The sequence below is a fragment of the Lycorma delicatula genome, chromosome 5 (genome assembly GCF_047948215.1).
Source record: "Lycorma delicatula isolate Av1 chromosome 5, ASM4794821v1, whole genome shotgun sequence".
NCBI classification, from domain to species: domain Eukaryota; kingdom Metazoa; phylum Arthropoda; class Insecta; order Hemiptera; family Fulgoridae; genus Lycorma; species Lycorma delicatula.
Window position 1 is genome coordinate 153,217,668 of NC_134459.1, and position 14,121 is coordinate 153,231,788.

The window sequence follows — 14,121 nt, forward strand, 5'->3', positions numbered from 1 at the left end:
TCCAAGGAGCATAAATTTTGTTTAACTAATTGAGAATTTTCCCCTTATTAAGATTTTTCATTTATTTAATACAAAAAAGTAATAGTGTTTTTACAAATTTAAAACAATATTTTTCTTTAATTAATTTGTAAATACTGATATTATGGGGTTTTGTTAATCTGTTTCATTAATTATCATACAATCGTGACTTTTATTCTAGATTTCAATATCCTTTGAATGGAATACGATTCGTATTTTGTGCTCATTCGTTTTCGATTAAGGAAAATCAACATATTTTTCAATGAGAGTAAAAAACTATCAAGCTCTTGGTTATTATAACTTTCTGAATAAAATTTATTGATAAATTATAAACAAATGTAGGGGCTACACTTCTTAACTCTAATGTTATGTTGAAAGCTATGTGGGTGGGATTAAGCGACATTTAGGGTGAGCAATGATGCGTACATAATGGATATCTTCCGTCGTTCGTATTATTGATTATCGGATTGTTGAAGCTTAATTTTATAAGCGGGTACTAAACTTTTAACGTAAAATTATAATATCAAACGTTACTTAATCTTTTAATGTTATAGACTATTCATTTTACTGTTATAATGATGCCATATTTTTTTTATTTGTTTATTCATCAACGTGTCTATAGGTTAGGAAAATCCCCAATTAAAGTTATCGTTAATGATAGGAGGTGAATTTATGCAGCACATAAAACGGAATGGAATTCAAACACAGAAATGTGTAGGTGAAAGACAGAAAGAAATACTTCCTGTATATCGCTTAAAAGTATATATTTTTTAATTATTCATTTTTGCTTCCTTGTACGAAGTATTGCAATCGCGAAAAATTTCGGTTTTCGGATTTCAACGGAAATATCCATTTTGACTAGTTCCGGCGTATGTATGTATGTATTTAGCAATACTCAAAAACGATTAGCCGTAGGACGTTGAAATTTTGTAGTTAGGACTTTTTAACTTCTAGTTGTGCAACTCGCCTTTTGAGTGCAATCGACTGGACCAAAAGTGTCCAAAAAAGCCCAAAATCCAAATAAAAATTTGTTTTGGATTTTTTTTAACTGCAGTAATAATCGGTCATTGAGAGCTTTTCAACGACATATCATAAGTGATATTATTTTTATTCGTTTCAGAGTTTAAGCCAAATAAAATTTTAATTGATGTAATATTTGGGTTTTACAAGATCGAATCCGACTTCATCTCCTTTTTTTATTTTTTTTTTTTTAATTTAAATATATTGGTTTATTAATAATTATTAATCTTCGATTGCAAAAAAAAAATATTACACTAAATAATAATCCAATAACAACAAAAAAATCAGAAATTATTAATGAAATAAAATTTCATGTACTTTTCATTTAAAAAAAAAAGTATATATATAATTTAATAGACGTACAAGGTGTACACATCAGAAGTTTTTCAAGAAAAGTTATTTAAAATAGATTTAAACAGGATATCTGAAAGAATAATTAAAAATTTGTTCAAATGTTTAGACTTAAAAGCATTAAAAATTATCAATTTTTAGAAGCTAACTTTATACACAAAAGTGTTACAACAATATTATTTATATTCTGAATTTAGAAGTATTGCTCAGACACCATAAGATGTGAGATCATCTTCCCGGGTATTTAGATGAAGAGCATGTTACGGGAAGTTTTAGTGATTGATTTACATGTTTGGAATATTTAACGGCATAAGAAATAAAATTAGTAATTTTGATATAGATACGTATTCAGATTTAAAATCATTTTTTTCCCAATTATTTTATTTATAGTCGCATCAACAATTAAAGTCATTAGCGACTTATAATTAAGTGTTATATAACTGTACCGGTAAATTTTTAGTCTTGAACAAACTCAGGTCGACTACTCCTGAGACGTGTGGTTAATTGAAACCCAACCACCATAGAACACAGGTATCCACGATCTAGTATTCAAATTCGAATAAAAGTAATCCTAAAAAAAGGAAGGTAACTTTTTTTAGGATTTGAACCTCAGAACGTCGACTTCGAAATCAGATGATGACGAGTTTACCACCAGACGAAGCCGGTCAGTTAAAATCAGTTTTGTTTTTATGATATTTGATAATTTTTTAACTTTACTTAAATCTAAGAATTAGTATGCGATGAATATTTAACAATATCATTTGAATAATATTTATGTAATAAATGAAATTAGTGCAAACGAATAAAACTCCATTTAAAATGAAGCACGTCAATAAACTAATTGTAACTTGATTTTACCGAGAAAAATTGTAATTATTATAAAATATGTAATGTTATTATAAATTGAAAATGAATTGAATTATTATTATTTTGTTTATTCTTAATTTTTAGTTACTGTAATTATAAAAATGTATTTATTTTTATATATTTAAAGCTGAGAGCTTTAAGAATAAATACGAAGAAAAAATAAAGATAGTAAGAAGATAAAAATATTAGGGAATAGGTAAAAAATTTAGGCTTATAACCACTTTAATCTAAATAAAATAGATTTTTTTTTTTAGATTGAAATCTGTTGTGATACTGGATTAACTTTGGTTACTCATTTACTCCGAGTTCATTTTCGAAAGGAAGCATTGATTAACTTCTAAAAAATCAAATAATATTGTTTTATGGGCACTGGTTCATTTTGTAGTGACAAATATTTTAATTATCGTGAAATTGTTATTATAGTTCATATTTTACTTTTCCAAACGTGCAAAATGTAGCTTTGATGATCGATAAATTTTTACTTTTATTACTTACATATCCTTTATTCTTTTGATAATTATCCTGATCTGTATTTTTATAATTTCTGACACAATCGTAAAGCTACAGATTAACCACAAAGTTTCTTTTCATGATATAACATATAGGTTGGTTGGTAATGCTATATTTCATCATATGATTGTAAAAGTTAATTAATTGCTATTATTTACAGAATAAAATTCCAGTTTGTTAGAAGTTGATTTTTTCACTGTGCAGTAAGAATTTTTATGTGTATAGTGAGTGTTAAGTTAAAATAGCAGACAAAAGCGATCAATTGAAGGACTTGTTGCTAGGATTTAAGCACTTGAGCGTATAATCACAAATAAAAACCATGGAAATATAAGAGATAGATTGGTTTAGCGTTTTGGCAAGGAATCTACACAAGTAATAACACTCCGAATATGGGAAGAAAATATTTTTTCACCGAGTCGCACATCGATTTGAAACAATTTGAGTATCCCTCTCGATCGAATAGCTCTGAAATTATTGAAGAATAATGAGTTCCTCTTTAAATAACTAGGAAAAATCTTTAAAGCTTTATATAATTATATATATATATATATATATATATATATATATACTTACGAAAATAATTTTTTTTTTAAATCTTGGGTTGAAACACTTTAAGCCTGCCCGAATTAACTGGATTTTTGACCAGAACGTGTTTTTAAGGGAAACATTTTGCAAAACTCTATTAAGACGTTTTCCCAATGTTCAATCACGGAAATCAGTTTTCTTCTTCGATAAGTATGCCGTATAACCTGAATATTAGATCTTGGACGTACATTTTTTGTGTAAAGAAAATTCCCTTTTTCATGAGGAATTCACAGAGACATCCCATCATATGTAATAATGTTGGCAGTGTTAATTAAAATGCATCTTATAGTACCATACTTTTACGACGGAATTGTTAACTGAACTTCATATGTTAACATGTTTAAAAATTATTTTATTTCTCAGTTTCGATTGATTGAAATGAAATCATATCTTATTTTACGGCAAGATAGAGCTCCAGCTCATTACGATCATATGGTGAGGAAATTCTTAAATAATTTCCAAGGGCGGTGGATTGGTGGGCTTCGAAATTCAGTGGCCGCCTAGAAATTCGAATTTAACAGCTTATAACATTTCACTTAGGAGACATAATCAAAGAAAAAGTCTTCCGTTTACGATTAAGGAATGTTTACAAGTTAAAGATTCAATCAAGTAATCATCTAAGTGCGTAGTCTAATAGAAGATAGATATAGGAAGAGCTTTTATGTGAAACCTTTGGTGTTAGAGGAAGACGCGGGGATCGCCCTTCCGCGTAACGGTTAATTTGATAGTTCAGGGTTCTAAGTTATGATAGGTGGTCGTGGTTAGAAGAGACTATACGGAGGCGACAGTAGGTTGTGTAAATATACTGATGGAAATGTCTATCGAAGCATTTGCACCGGTGGTATCCTGACAGAGACGAAACTGATGTGTTTTGTTATTAAGTTTAGAGGGTCTAAAAGACAACCTTCGGTAAAACCCATCAGGGTTATGAACGGAGGGGTTGGTTTGAAGACCGGGATCGTCACAAGCCGTGTGTCTTCCTCTACGAGGGTCAGGATGCTTATGAGTTGAAAACTTTTGTTAGAAAGTGGTTATACGAATTTATTCCTTCAAAACGTGGAATAAATTATCTAAACGTACTTAGCGATGATAAAACTGTGTATGGACAATGGAGAAACAAATAAAAATGTAATTTAAATTTAATTTTACGTGTAAAAATTTAAAATAAATTAATGATTAGCAGTTCATCTATATTTCTTTATATGGAAAGGGGTTTTATGGATACGATATAAAATTCTGAATTAGTTAATATACCGTATTTTTTCGATTAATGTGTATTAGATTAATACCACAAAACAAAAATGAAATATCTATTTATTATTTTGAACTCATTGATGAAGTTATAAGAAATTTGATGAAGCATTTCAACGGTAGATTTTTTTTCTTTTAATATTGTTTCACTATGCAAATTGAAATAAATTAAAATTGAGATGGAAGGATGTTTAATTATGGTGTATTCTTTGTTTGAAGATATGAAGTGAAGGAAATACAATTTATAGACAATTATAAGTTCTCTTCTTTGTTATGGAGTCTTGTTTCTTTTTATAGTATATTCAGTTTGAAAACAATGAGATTAAAATTAAGATTAGATTTTATATTTAAATTATTTACTCATAAAAACCATTGTTTTTCTAATTTTCTACAAATATAAAAAAAAAAATACTATTTGCTTTTTAGTTTTTGTTTTTCATTATTAAAATGTTTACATTGTTAGCGATTTAATGAAGTAATCAGAGAAGACTACATTAAAATTTTAGAAGTTTGCTAGAAACAATAATAAGATTACATCTGGTCGAAATGAGATAACTAAGTGCTTGGAAAAGTTTTGTAACTGAAAATTAAAGTAAAAACTTAACGTAGAACAACCTGTGTGCTCTTTATTAAAACTGATAAAAACACATGTTACTTTGAACACGAAAGCAACTTAGTAAGTATTGTAATGCTTATTACAGTCAGTTCTTCTAGTTACTATTATTTTTTGAAAGATAGTATCCATTGTTTACTGGGAAGATGTTTAATTTATAAATTTCTCAGGAGTATTTTTATTATTGATTATTGGTTTTGTTTTGTTTCCTTTTAAAATTTCACCTACGTTTCGTGTAAAGTTAAATTCGTCTTCGTAAAATTAAATAATTTATTAATTATAGTACATCATAATTATGATGAATTTGTGATTTTTGTGTGATGAATTCATCTGTTGATTTGCGGTGGAAGGGTAGCGTCTTACATCGGAGGATTTCGATTGGAGTCCAAGTCAGGCATAGCATTTTTCACACGCGAAAAAATTCATTATCGTCTATCAGTAACTATTATTGAACGTCAGTCTCTTGTTATTATTTAAATAAATAAATAAAGTAAAAAATATTATGAAATAATTTACATTTTAAATATAACCTTAAGGCACGGATTGTCTGTACGTTGTATGTCCGTTTAAATACGAGTGTTTCTATGCTCATTACATTATGGATGTAATGATTATTTTAGGGTTTTTTGAAGTGAAGAAACAATTTTTTTCAGTTCTTTTGTTTCTAATTGTGCCCAATAATTGTTTTTAAAATACTTAAAGGATAGTCGTAGCATATTATTATCCGTTCAAATTCTTAGATTTCAGAATTTTTTCACGTCCCTGATTTATAATAATTTTTTTTCTGGTTATCCCACACACACTGAGATTATCTTCTTTTTATTATCAGTTACTCTAAGAGGAAAGTAAGTTAAAAAGGCAACATATTTTTATTTTTGTTTCTGCGTCCCGGTAACTATGCAAATGCTACAAGAGTTTTTATGAAATAGCAGAGGTATTCTTTTCCTTGCATCTTCTTGTACACCAGTACAAAAACCAAGTTAAGATCAAGTGACCTGCATTGTAACAAATTTTACAGCACAGTACATCACTAGATATTTTATTTATCTAAACCCCGTAGGGGAAGACACCCTTCTTGTGACGCTTCCGATCGCCACCCCCCTACCCCGTTCCTAAATCTGATGGGCTTTAACGGGAGTTGTCTTTCGCCCAGTAACTTTTTACATCTCATAGTGATAAACCAGGCTTCGTTGGGATGCCACCGATGTAAATACCTCGGTAGTCATTTACATCGGCGATTATAAACTCAGCTTTTGCCTTCGCTGCAGTCCTCGTCCAGACATCTTGAATGTCCTAATTCGTTGTCCTCTGAACTAGCTAACCGAGTTCACAGAAGCACGAACCCCGCACTTAGTTCTATATTTACTGAGCAAATTTCGTGTAAATGTCTCATAAAAGTCGAGGCAAATGAATAATAACATACCATCAAAAATGTTTGCAGCAACAAAATTTAGTCCTAGTTCCCTTAGTGAAGTTAAACTTTAGTTCATACCACTGATTTGGTTTCTGTATGGATTCCGGTTTGGTCTACGAGGGAGAGGCGAACAGACCTCCTACTCCCACTCAGCTCCATCGTAGAGTCCCGCGTGACATTTACTTCACTTAATACCATCGTCGAGATGCCGCTACATTTCACGGCTGCTTGAGAATCCATGCCTTCGGCAGTGCAGTCGCCAACCCGCGGGCAGTGATGTTTGCTTATTCAAAACTGCCCTCGTCAGAACGACGCTACACCTCACGGCTGCATAGTAATCCATACCCTCTATCTAATGGATCAGTGCGAAGTCAGCCCGTAACATCGTTAAAGTATTTGCAGTACTAAACCGCTGTTTATATGCCAGCCTCCATGGTGCGAGTGGTTACGTCTCTACCTTTCATCCGGAGGTCCCGGGTTCAAATCCCGGTCGGGCATGGTATTTTCACACCCTACAAAATTGTTATTTCATCTCATCCTCTGAAGCAATACATAACGGAAGTTGTATTGGCGGTCCTGGAGATTGTATAAAAACAAAACGTTGTTTATTTAATAGGACTACCCCTCCTGCATTATTGCTAGCCTAATTTGCACGAAAGTCTATTTCATCCTAGTATCTTAACCAATTATCAACAAGATGGTTATCAGTAAACACAAATTATTCTAAATTGCAGGGAGATGCAATTGAAAAAATGAGTTAAAATAATTAATCCAAAATATAAGCCGAACAATTCTCTCTATGGAGAGATTCCTTAATGAGAAACTTTCGTACGGTCAATTCGTTTGACGGTGTCTGGTTACAAAGCACGGTTCGTAATGAATTTACGATTTTTTCTAGATTCTTTAAATTACAAGAAACATTTACAAAAATTATATGCATTTGTTACATTCCGCAGATTTTATTAAGAATAATGATTTTAAACATTTTTTTTTTTAAAAGTAACCATTAACAAAAAAAAAATCTTCTCTTGATCTCACGTTGTATTGAATATGTCTATTAACTGATATGTCGTCAAGGTGAAATATTTATTTAGATTTTTCAAAAAGAAATGAAATTTTTCTTTTTTCCTAAATATATGATCAAGATAATTGATCTAATAATTTTATAACAATTTTTATTTTGTAAATAAAGTTAGATGTAGGTCTGTTGAATTTTTTCGGTCAATCGAATCTTCGTACATTGATAAAACACTGAACTCAAATAATAAATGAATTATAAAATAATATTTCTGATAATAATTAATATTGTTCTATACATTTATGAAATTTCACCAAAAAAAAAATGTTATTTTCTGAAAATTGCACTACTAAATTCTACTTATATCTTCTTGATTAAAAATTTTACAAGCCAAATAAACAAATTTATTACATAAATTTTCTTGCTCATATTTTACACGGTTAAATTACTATGACACAAACATCTGCTGAGGTAGTCAATCTATCATGTTTTGATACGTAATGGAATAATTTAATTTCAGATTACACTAAAATTACAGGTAATATCTATAAATAAAATTTTAGCTAATATTGCATAACCAGAATATATAATATAGATCCTAACCACGAATTGATTATGATTTGTTATCTCATTTATTTACACATGAAGTCCGTATCATTTCATTAAATATGATTGATTGCAAATTCTACCAGCCTTCTGTTATAGATTATAAATCTATAACAGAAGGCTGTTGTAGATTTATAATGATTAAGGAAAAAGAATTATATGAGAACTATTTCGAAAGATGAAAAAGCAAAAAACTAACAATAGGCCAAATAGTAAAAACAAAAATAGGCAAAATTTACGTTTACGGGAAAAAATTAATAAGGATTTTTTAAAAGTATTACATAAATGTAGCATTTACCAAAATAATACCATTAGGAATAGATTTAGGAATAATATAGAAGAAAAAGAGAGTAACAACAAAGATACCAAATGAAAGGTGATTTGTAACACGATGTATATTGGACAAACAGGGCGAAAATATAAGAAAACGATATAATGAACATATAAAATCATATATTTAAGACAAAAAAAATTAAAATTATGCAATACATTTGATAGAAAAAGGACATATTCCCAATGAAATGATAAAATCCATAAAAATATTACATTATAGAGAAAAAGGGAAACGTTTAAATATTCTAGAAGACATGAAAATATTCTAGTTAAAATTAATATAACAGGAGATAATTAATGAACAAATAAACATTCAATCGAATGGAATGTTTAAAAATTTCAAATTGTTAAAATAAAAATTCAGAAGTGTTAGTTTAAAAAGATTTTATAACCGTTAATGAGGGATGGACAAAGCAGAAAAAGCCATGAAACTAGTGATGTTTGTGGAGGGGGGGGAGTGGGTTCAGCTTATAACTAATTGCTTCAAATTCAAAGTGTTGATATTTTCTATAATTTTACCTGTTTCAATTTAAAAATAGATTATATATTGTCTTATTACGTCAAATTGAAACTCAGCTGTTTTCATATTAAAGACATAATAAAAATATTTAACTATCCTTCAATGATATAAAGAAAAGTTGACTACAAAAGATTATAATTTTATTTTGTTTAAATTTATTTCCAAAGCAGGCGATTATTACAGGACAGCTACTGAATAAAATATTATATTCAGAACAAAACAGCTAATTACAAATTTGTGACTAAAAACCCAGAATGGCCTGCAACCTGTACTATGAAAAAAGAAATCTCCACTACGCTTAGGCCGGTGAACTCAACGGGAAATTTAAAAATCCCTTTCAACACGCCAGAAGTCGGAGGTAGATTTCACCGTTGCTAAGTAGGGGATAAAAAATATTTCCACCGTAAAGTTAAGAAAAACTTCAAATTTACTCAATACGACAACGGTTGGATGTGAAAAAAATTTCACATGTTTAGTATACGACAAGCCCCATCTTACAATTCTAGCAATATTTTGGTCATCCCTTGACGTAAGAGTTGGTCATATCGAAAATTGTTGCAGACATTAGTTTAAGGTAACGTTTAGAGGACTAACGATCACATTAAAAAGATTTGATACTGTGCCTATCAAGGGAGGTATGATTCTTTTTTGTCTTCGAAACCCGATTTTATCAACACCTTGGGACAATAGTTAGTGATATCAAAAAACTTTACTTAGATAAGTTTTAGCCCCTTTTCCATAGAATAATAGGAACCTTAAACGAATTCGACATTTTACTTAATAAGAAAGTTATAGCGATATATTTTTTCTCCAAAAGCTCCCCATTTCCACCCTCATGGTCCGACTTTTGCCGTTAACAAACTCGACCGAGATTTTGGGTTGATATATTTTATGTATCAATTTGAAAGCCATAGGTGGAAAATTACGGCAGTTATTGTGTCCACAAGAAAGTGAAATATATATACACACGTATATAAATGTATATTTAAACTTTTGAGCTGATGGTGGTATTGGAGTCTGGTGGATGTGAAACGCGAAGATATGTCGAAAGCTAGGAAGTCGAATCATGGGACCCATTACATTAGGTAGCTTTCTTATGAAATCTATCAAAAACGTACACGTGCTGTCACGAAGATCGAAGTAATAGTTAAATGGATGCTCAAAGTTGTAGAAGAAAAAAGCTTACTTAAGTTCAACAGTGACTCCTTGACCTTTTTTAGGGTTAGAAATGTTGAAACTTTAATCATGAGAACTACGCAGTTTGTAAGTGTTAGATTTGTTTATTTACTATTATTTTGTACTGATATTTCAAGTATTAATATTTAAACAAAAATTATATATAAACAATTTAGTTTCTATTAACAATATTTGATCTACTTAACTGTTTAGAATTTGTACTAGAAGACGTTGTCGTTTAAATAGTAGAAAATTCTGTTAATATTGATTTAATTTTTTTTTTTTAAATTAATATTTCAACAAACAATAATAAATAGTGTTCAATACAATACTGGATCGTTGGAACATTTAATAATGATACAAATATCGTGTGGAACGTCCCATTCAATTTCTTAATGATAAAATTGAAAAATGTTCGACATTAGACAGTTTTATGCGATTTAGAGGTTGTAGAAATAAAATAGAGGCTTTAAGAAGGGTGTAACTGATGTACCGTAAAACTTGGTGTATATATGTTATAAAGAGGTTTTAGTCTTCACGTGGACAAATGTGTGTAGATTTCACACAATAAGCAAGTGAAGTTAACAGAGTCAAGTTGTAAGAAAAACTACCTTAATATTTTTGTTTCTCTTTTAAAGTCTCTATCGAGTTGAAAATATTACCTTTTAAAGTTTTACTGACTATTCAACGCAAAATTGGAAACGTTTTATCTGGAAATAGATAACTAGAAACGCCGTTGCGAGGACTGACAGAATTTATTGTAAGACTAAAATTTATCGTATGTATATAATTGTCTATTTCAGAATCGGTTTTTTTTTTACTTATTAAAATTTTAAATTAATTCAATAAAGTGAATAGATATTGGTTTTACCTGAAATTTTGTTTGCATAGATTTTTTACCACTTTAAAATCTAAAACATCACAATTTTTTTATTTCAATAAGAATAATCATTTACAAAGTTGGTGGACTGAATAGTGAAATCCATCCAATAGATAATGAAATGTGTGTTCATTCTACGTCTTTCTACATTTATTTATGGTAATGCTACAAAAAACTATCACTAAGAATATTATTATTATTTTCACTTTATGAGTGCTTAATCTGTTTTTATATTCAGTAAAATTATCTATCTTTCTTAGCTTTGTCATAATTAAATCATATGCTGATGCGTTTCGGATATACACAGTTTACAAAACTCACCCAATTCTTCCTCGTATTTGTAAAGTTTTTACAAAGGGTTAGGTCACGCCTCTTACCACCACTTAAATAATATTAACTGAAAAACATTTTTGTTTCCTAACATGCGATACATGATTTTAATCTGTTTTCCAATCTGAAAACGAATATGAACTTAAATTTTAAATTAAAGAATTATTTTCATTTTTCAACGTATAGTTAGCATTTTAAGCTCCTATATTTTATTTTGTTAGCTCATTTTTTATTGTTTATATTACAAGATGAATTAAATAACTTTGTTAGGGATTTAAATTTATCAAAAAGCTGATCAATACTGCAAGGCTGAAAATTTACTTGAAAAAAATTCAAAAATTTCGGTTTCCAAGCTGACAGAAAGAACTTTCTCAGTACTTTATTGATGAAAATAATTTGGTTTATTGCACAAATATTTATGAGCTTGTGTTGCACTAAGGACAAGTTTATAAACCTGAGGACTGGTGCCTTTTCATAGATTCGTCCAAGTATAATTTAAAAGTGGTTCTACTGCACAACTGTAACAAATATCCTTCGATACCAATCGCTTATGGTATTAATTTGAAAACGACATACGACGTGATGAAAGACGTTCTAGAAAAAATAAATTGTAAAAACATAGCTGGAATATATGTCGTGATTTGAAAGTTATAGCTATTTTGTTAGTCATGCAGTTAGGCTATACTAAGTGCACGTGTTTTCTTTGCTAATGGGACAGCCCAGCTAGGGATAAACATTATTAACAAAGAGTGGAAAATACGAGACAACTTAACTGCAAATGGGAAAAATAGTTTTCACGAGCCCTTAGTTGAACCCAAAAAAGATATCTATTATCCCCTCTCCATATGAAGCTAGGACTAATGAAAAAATTTGTAAAAGCAATGAAGAAGGATAGTCCCGGATTTTTGTGTATCAGGCAGAAATTTCCGAATGTAAGTGAAGGAAAAATTAAAGAAGGAATATTTGTTGGTCCTCAAATAAGAGAGGGTTGGTCAACAATGATGTATTTAACTCAATGTTAAATAATGTAAAAAGTGCAGCTTGGGCTTCATTTAAATACGTTTGCATTACTTTTCTCGGCAAACAAAAATCCGACATTTACCACAGTAAGAAGTTGTTAATCAACTTCTTACTTCATACAGAGCTACCGGATGTAATATGTCTTTGAAAATACATTACCTCCACTCACATTTGGATATTTTCCCGGAGATCCTCGGAGACGCAAGTGACGAACACGGTGAACGTTTCGGTGATGGAATGCCGCTATAAAGGTAAATGGAATACTAACATGCTAGCCAATTACTGTTGCACATAATTTGGGACGTGCCTGAGGCTACTTATAAAATAAAAGCATCAGCGAAATTATTGTAACGCAAGGGGACCATGCAAACTTATAAATTTTACAAATTTTAATTGTATTTTCCCTTAATTTTTTTTTGTAGCGTAATTTATTTAAAACTAGGTGTGATAGAAAAATTGTACTTAAAGATATGTTCTGTAATATACGCGAAAAAGTAATTCAAGAAATGGTATCACACTTGGAGAAACATTAAAAAAATGTTTTTTATCTATCGGTGTATACATTATATCTTGCTAGTATTTAGGAAAAATTCTTTAAAAAACGTCTTCGGAAATTTCCTAGGAAATTAATTTTTTTCTAAATTTTAAAATAAATAGCATTTTATATACCGTAAATTTAATTGTAATTCTGGATCTTCCCATAATGAATCTAATGTTACATCAACTGGTAACATAGCAAATTTGTTATTTTATGAGGCGTTAAAAACAATGATATTGTAATCTACTTTAGGATTCAATTATTAAACTTATATTGAGATTTAATTTTTCATTTCAAAACGATTGTAACTTTGAAATATATAATTATAAATACTTTATGAACTATATATATATATATATATTTTTTTTTAATATTAAGGAAATTATTTAAATAATGATTATATTAATTATTTATAAAATTATAAGTTGTAAAACCTAATTATTTATGACTCGAGAAAAATATAAAAGTAATCTTTTTAATCAGATTGAGTTAATGTATAATTGAATGGTAGAGATTGTTCTTTCAATCCAGATTTTTCAAGTTTTAAGTTGTTAGTTTGAATTTAATTAAAAGAGAGAATAACTCATTAAATAATTTACAAAAGTAATGATTGTTTTGTCTTTTTTTACTCTTATTGCTAGCTAACATTTTTATTTACGAAAAGTAAGGTAAGTTGGTTAAACTTTGAAGCTGCCTCCGCATTATCCGCTTAGATACATAAATCTGGCTTTGAAATAGGTTAATCAATTTCTCTATCTATTTCTACGTCGACAGATCTGTCTCGACTGTTAAGGGTGAAACTTAAATCAATATAAAAAGTATAACTATTTAAAATTTATTTTTTATTAAAAGTAGTATTGATAAAATGGTTATATAATTTATTCTGAAGTTTTCTATAATATATATTTTACCTGTGTAATTAATGTCCTTTTTTGCTTGTATTTTAACACTAATATTTATCTTTAATTAAAAGACTGTTATTTCATTACTAGTGGCTTACAAAATTGAAATGTAGTATTTCAATATACATCATGCAATAATTACCCTCAAATTACGTGTAGTCTTAAAAGT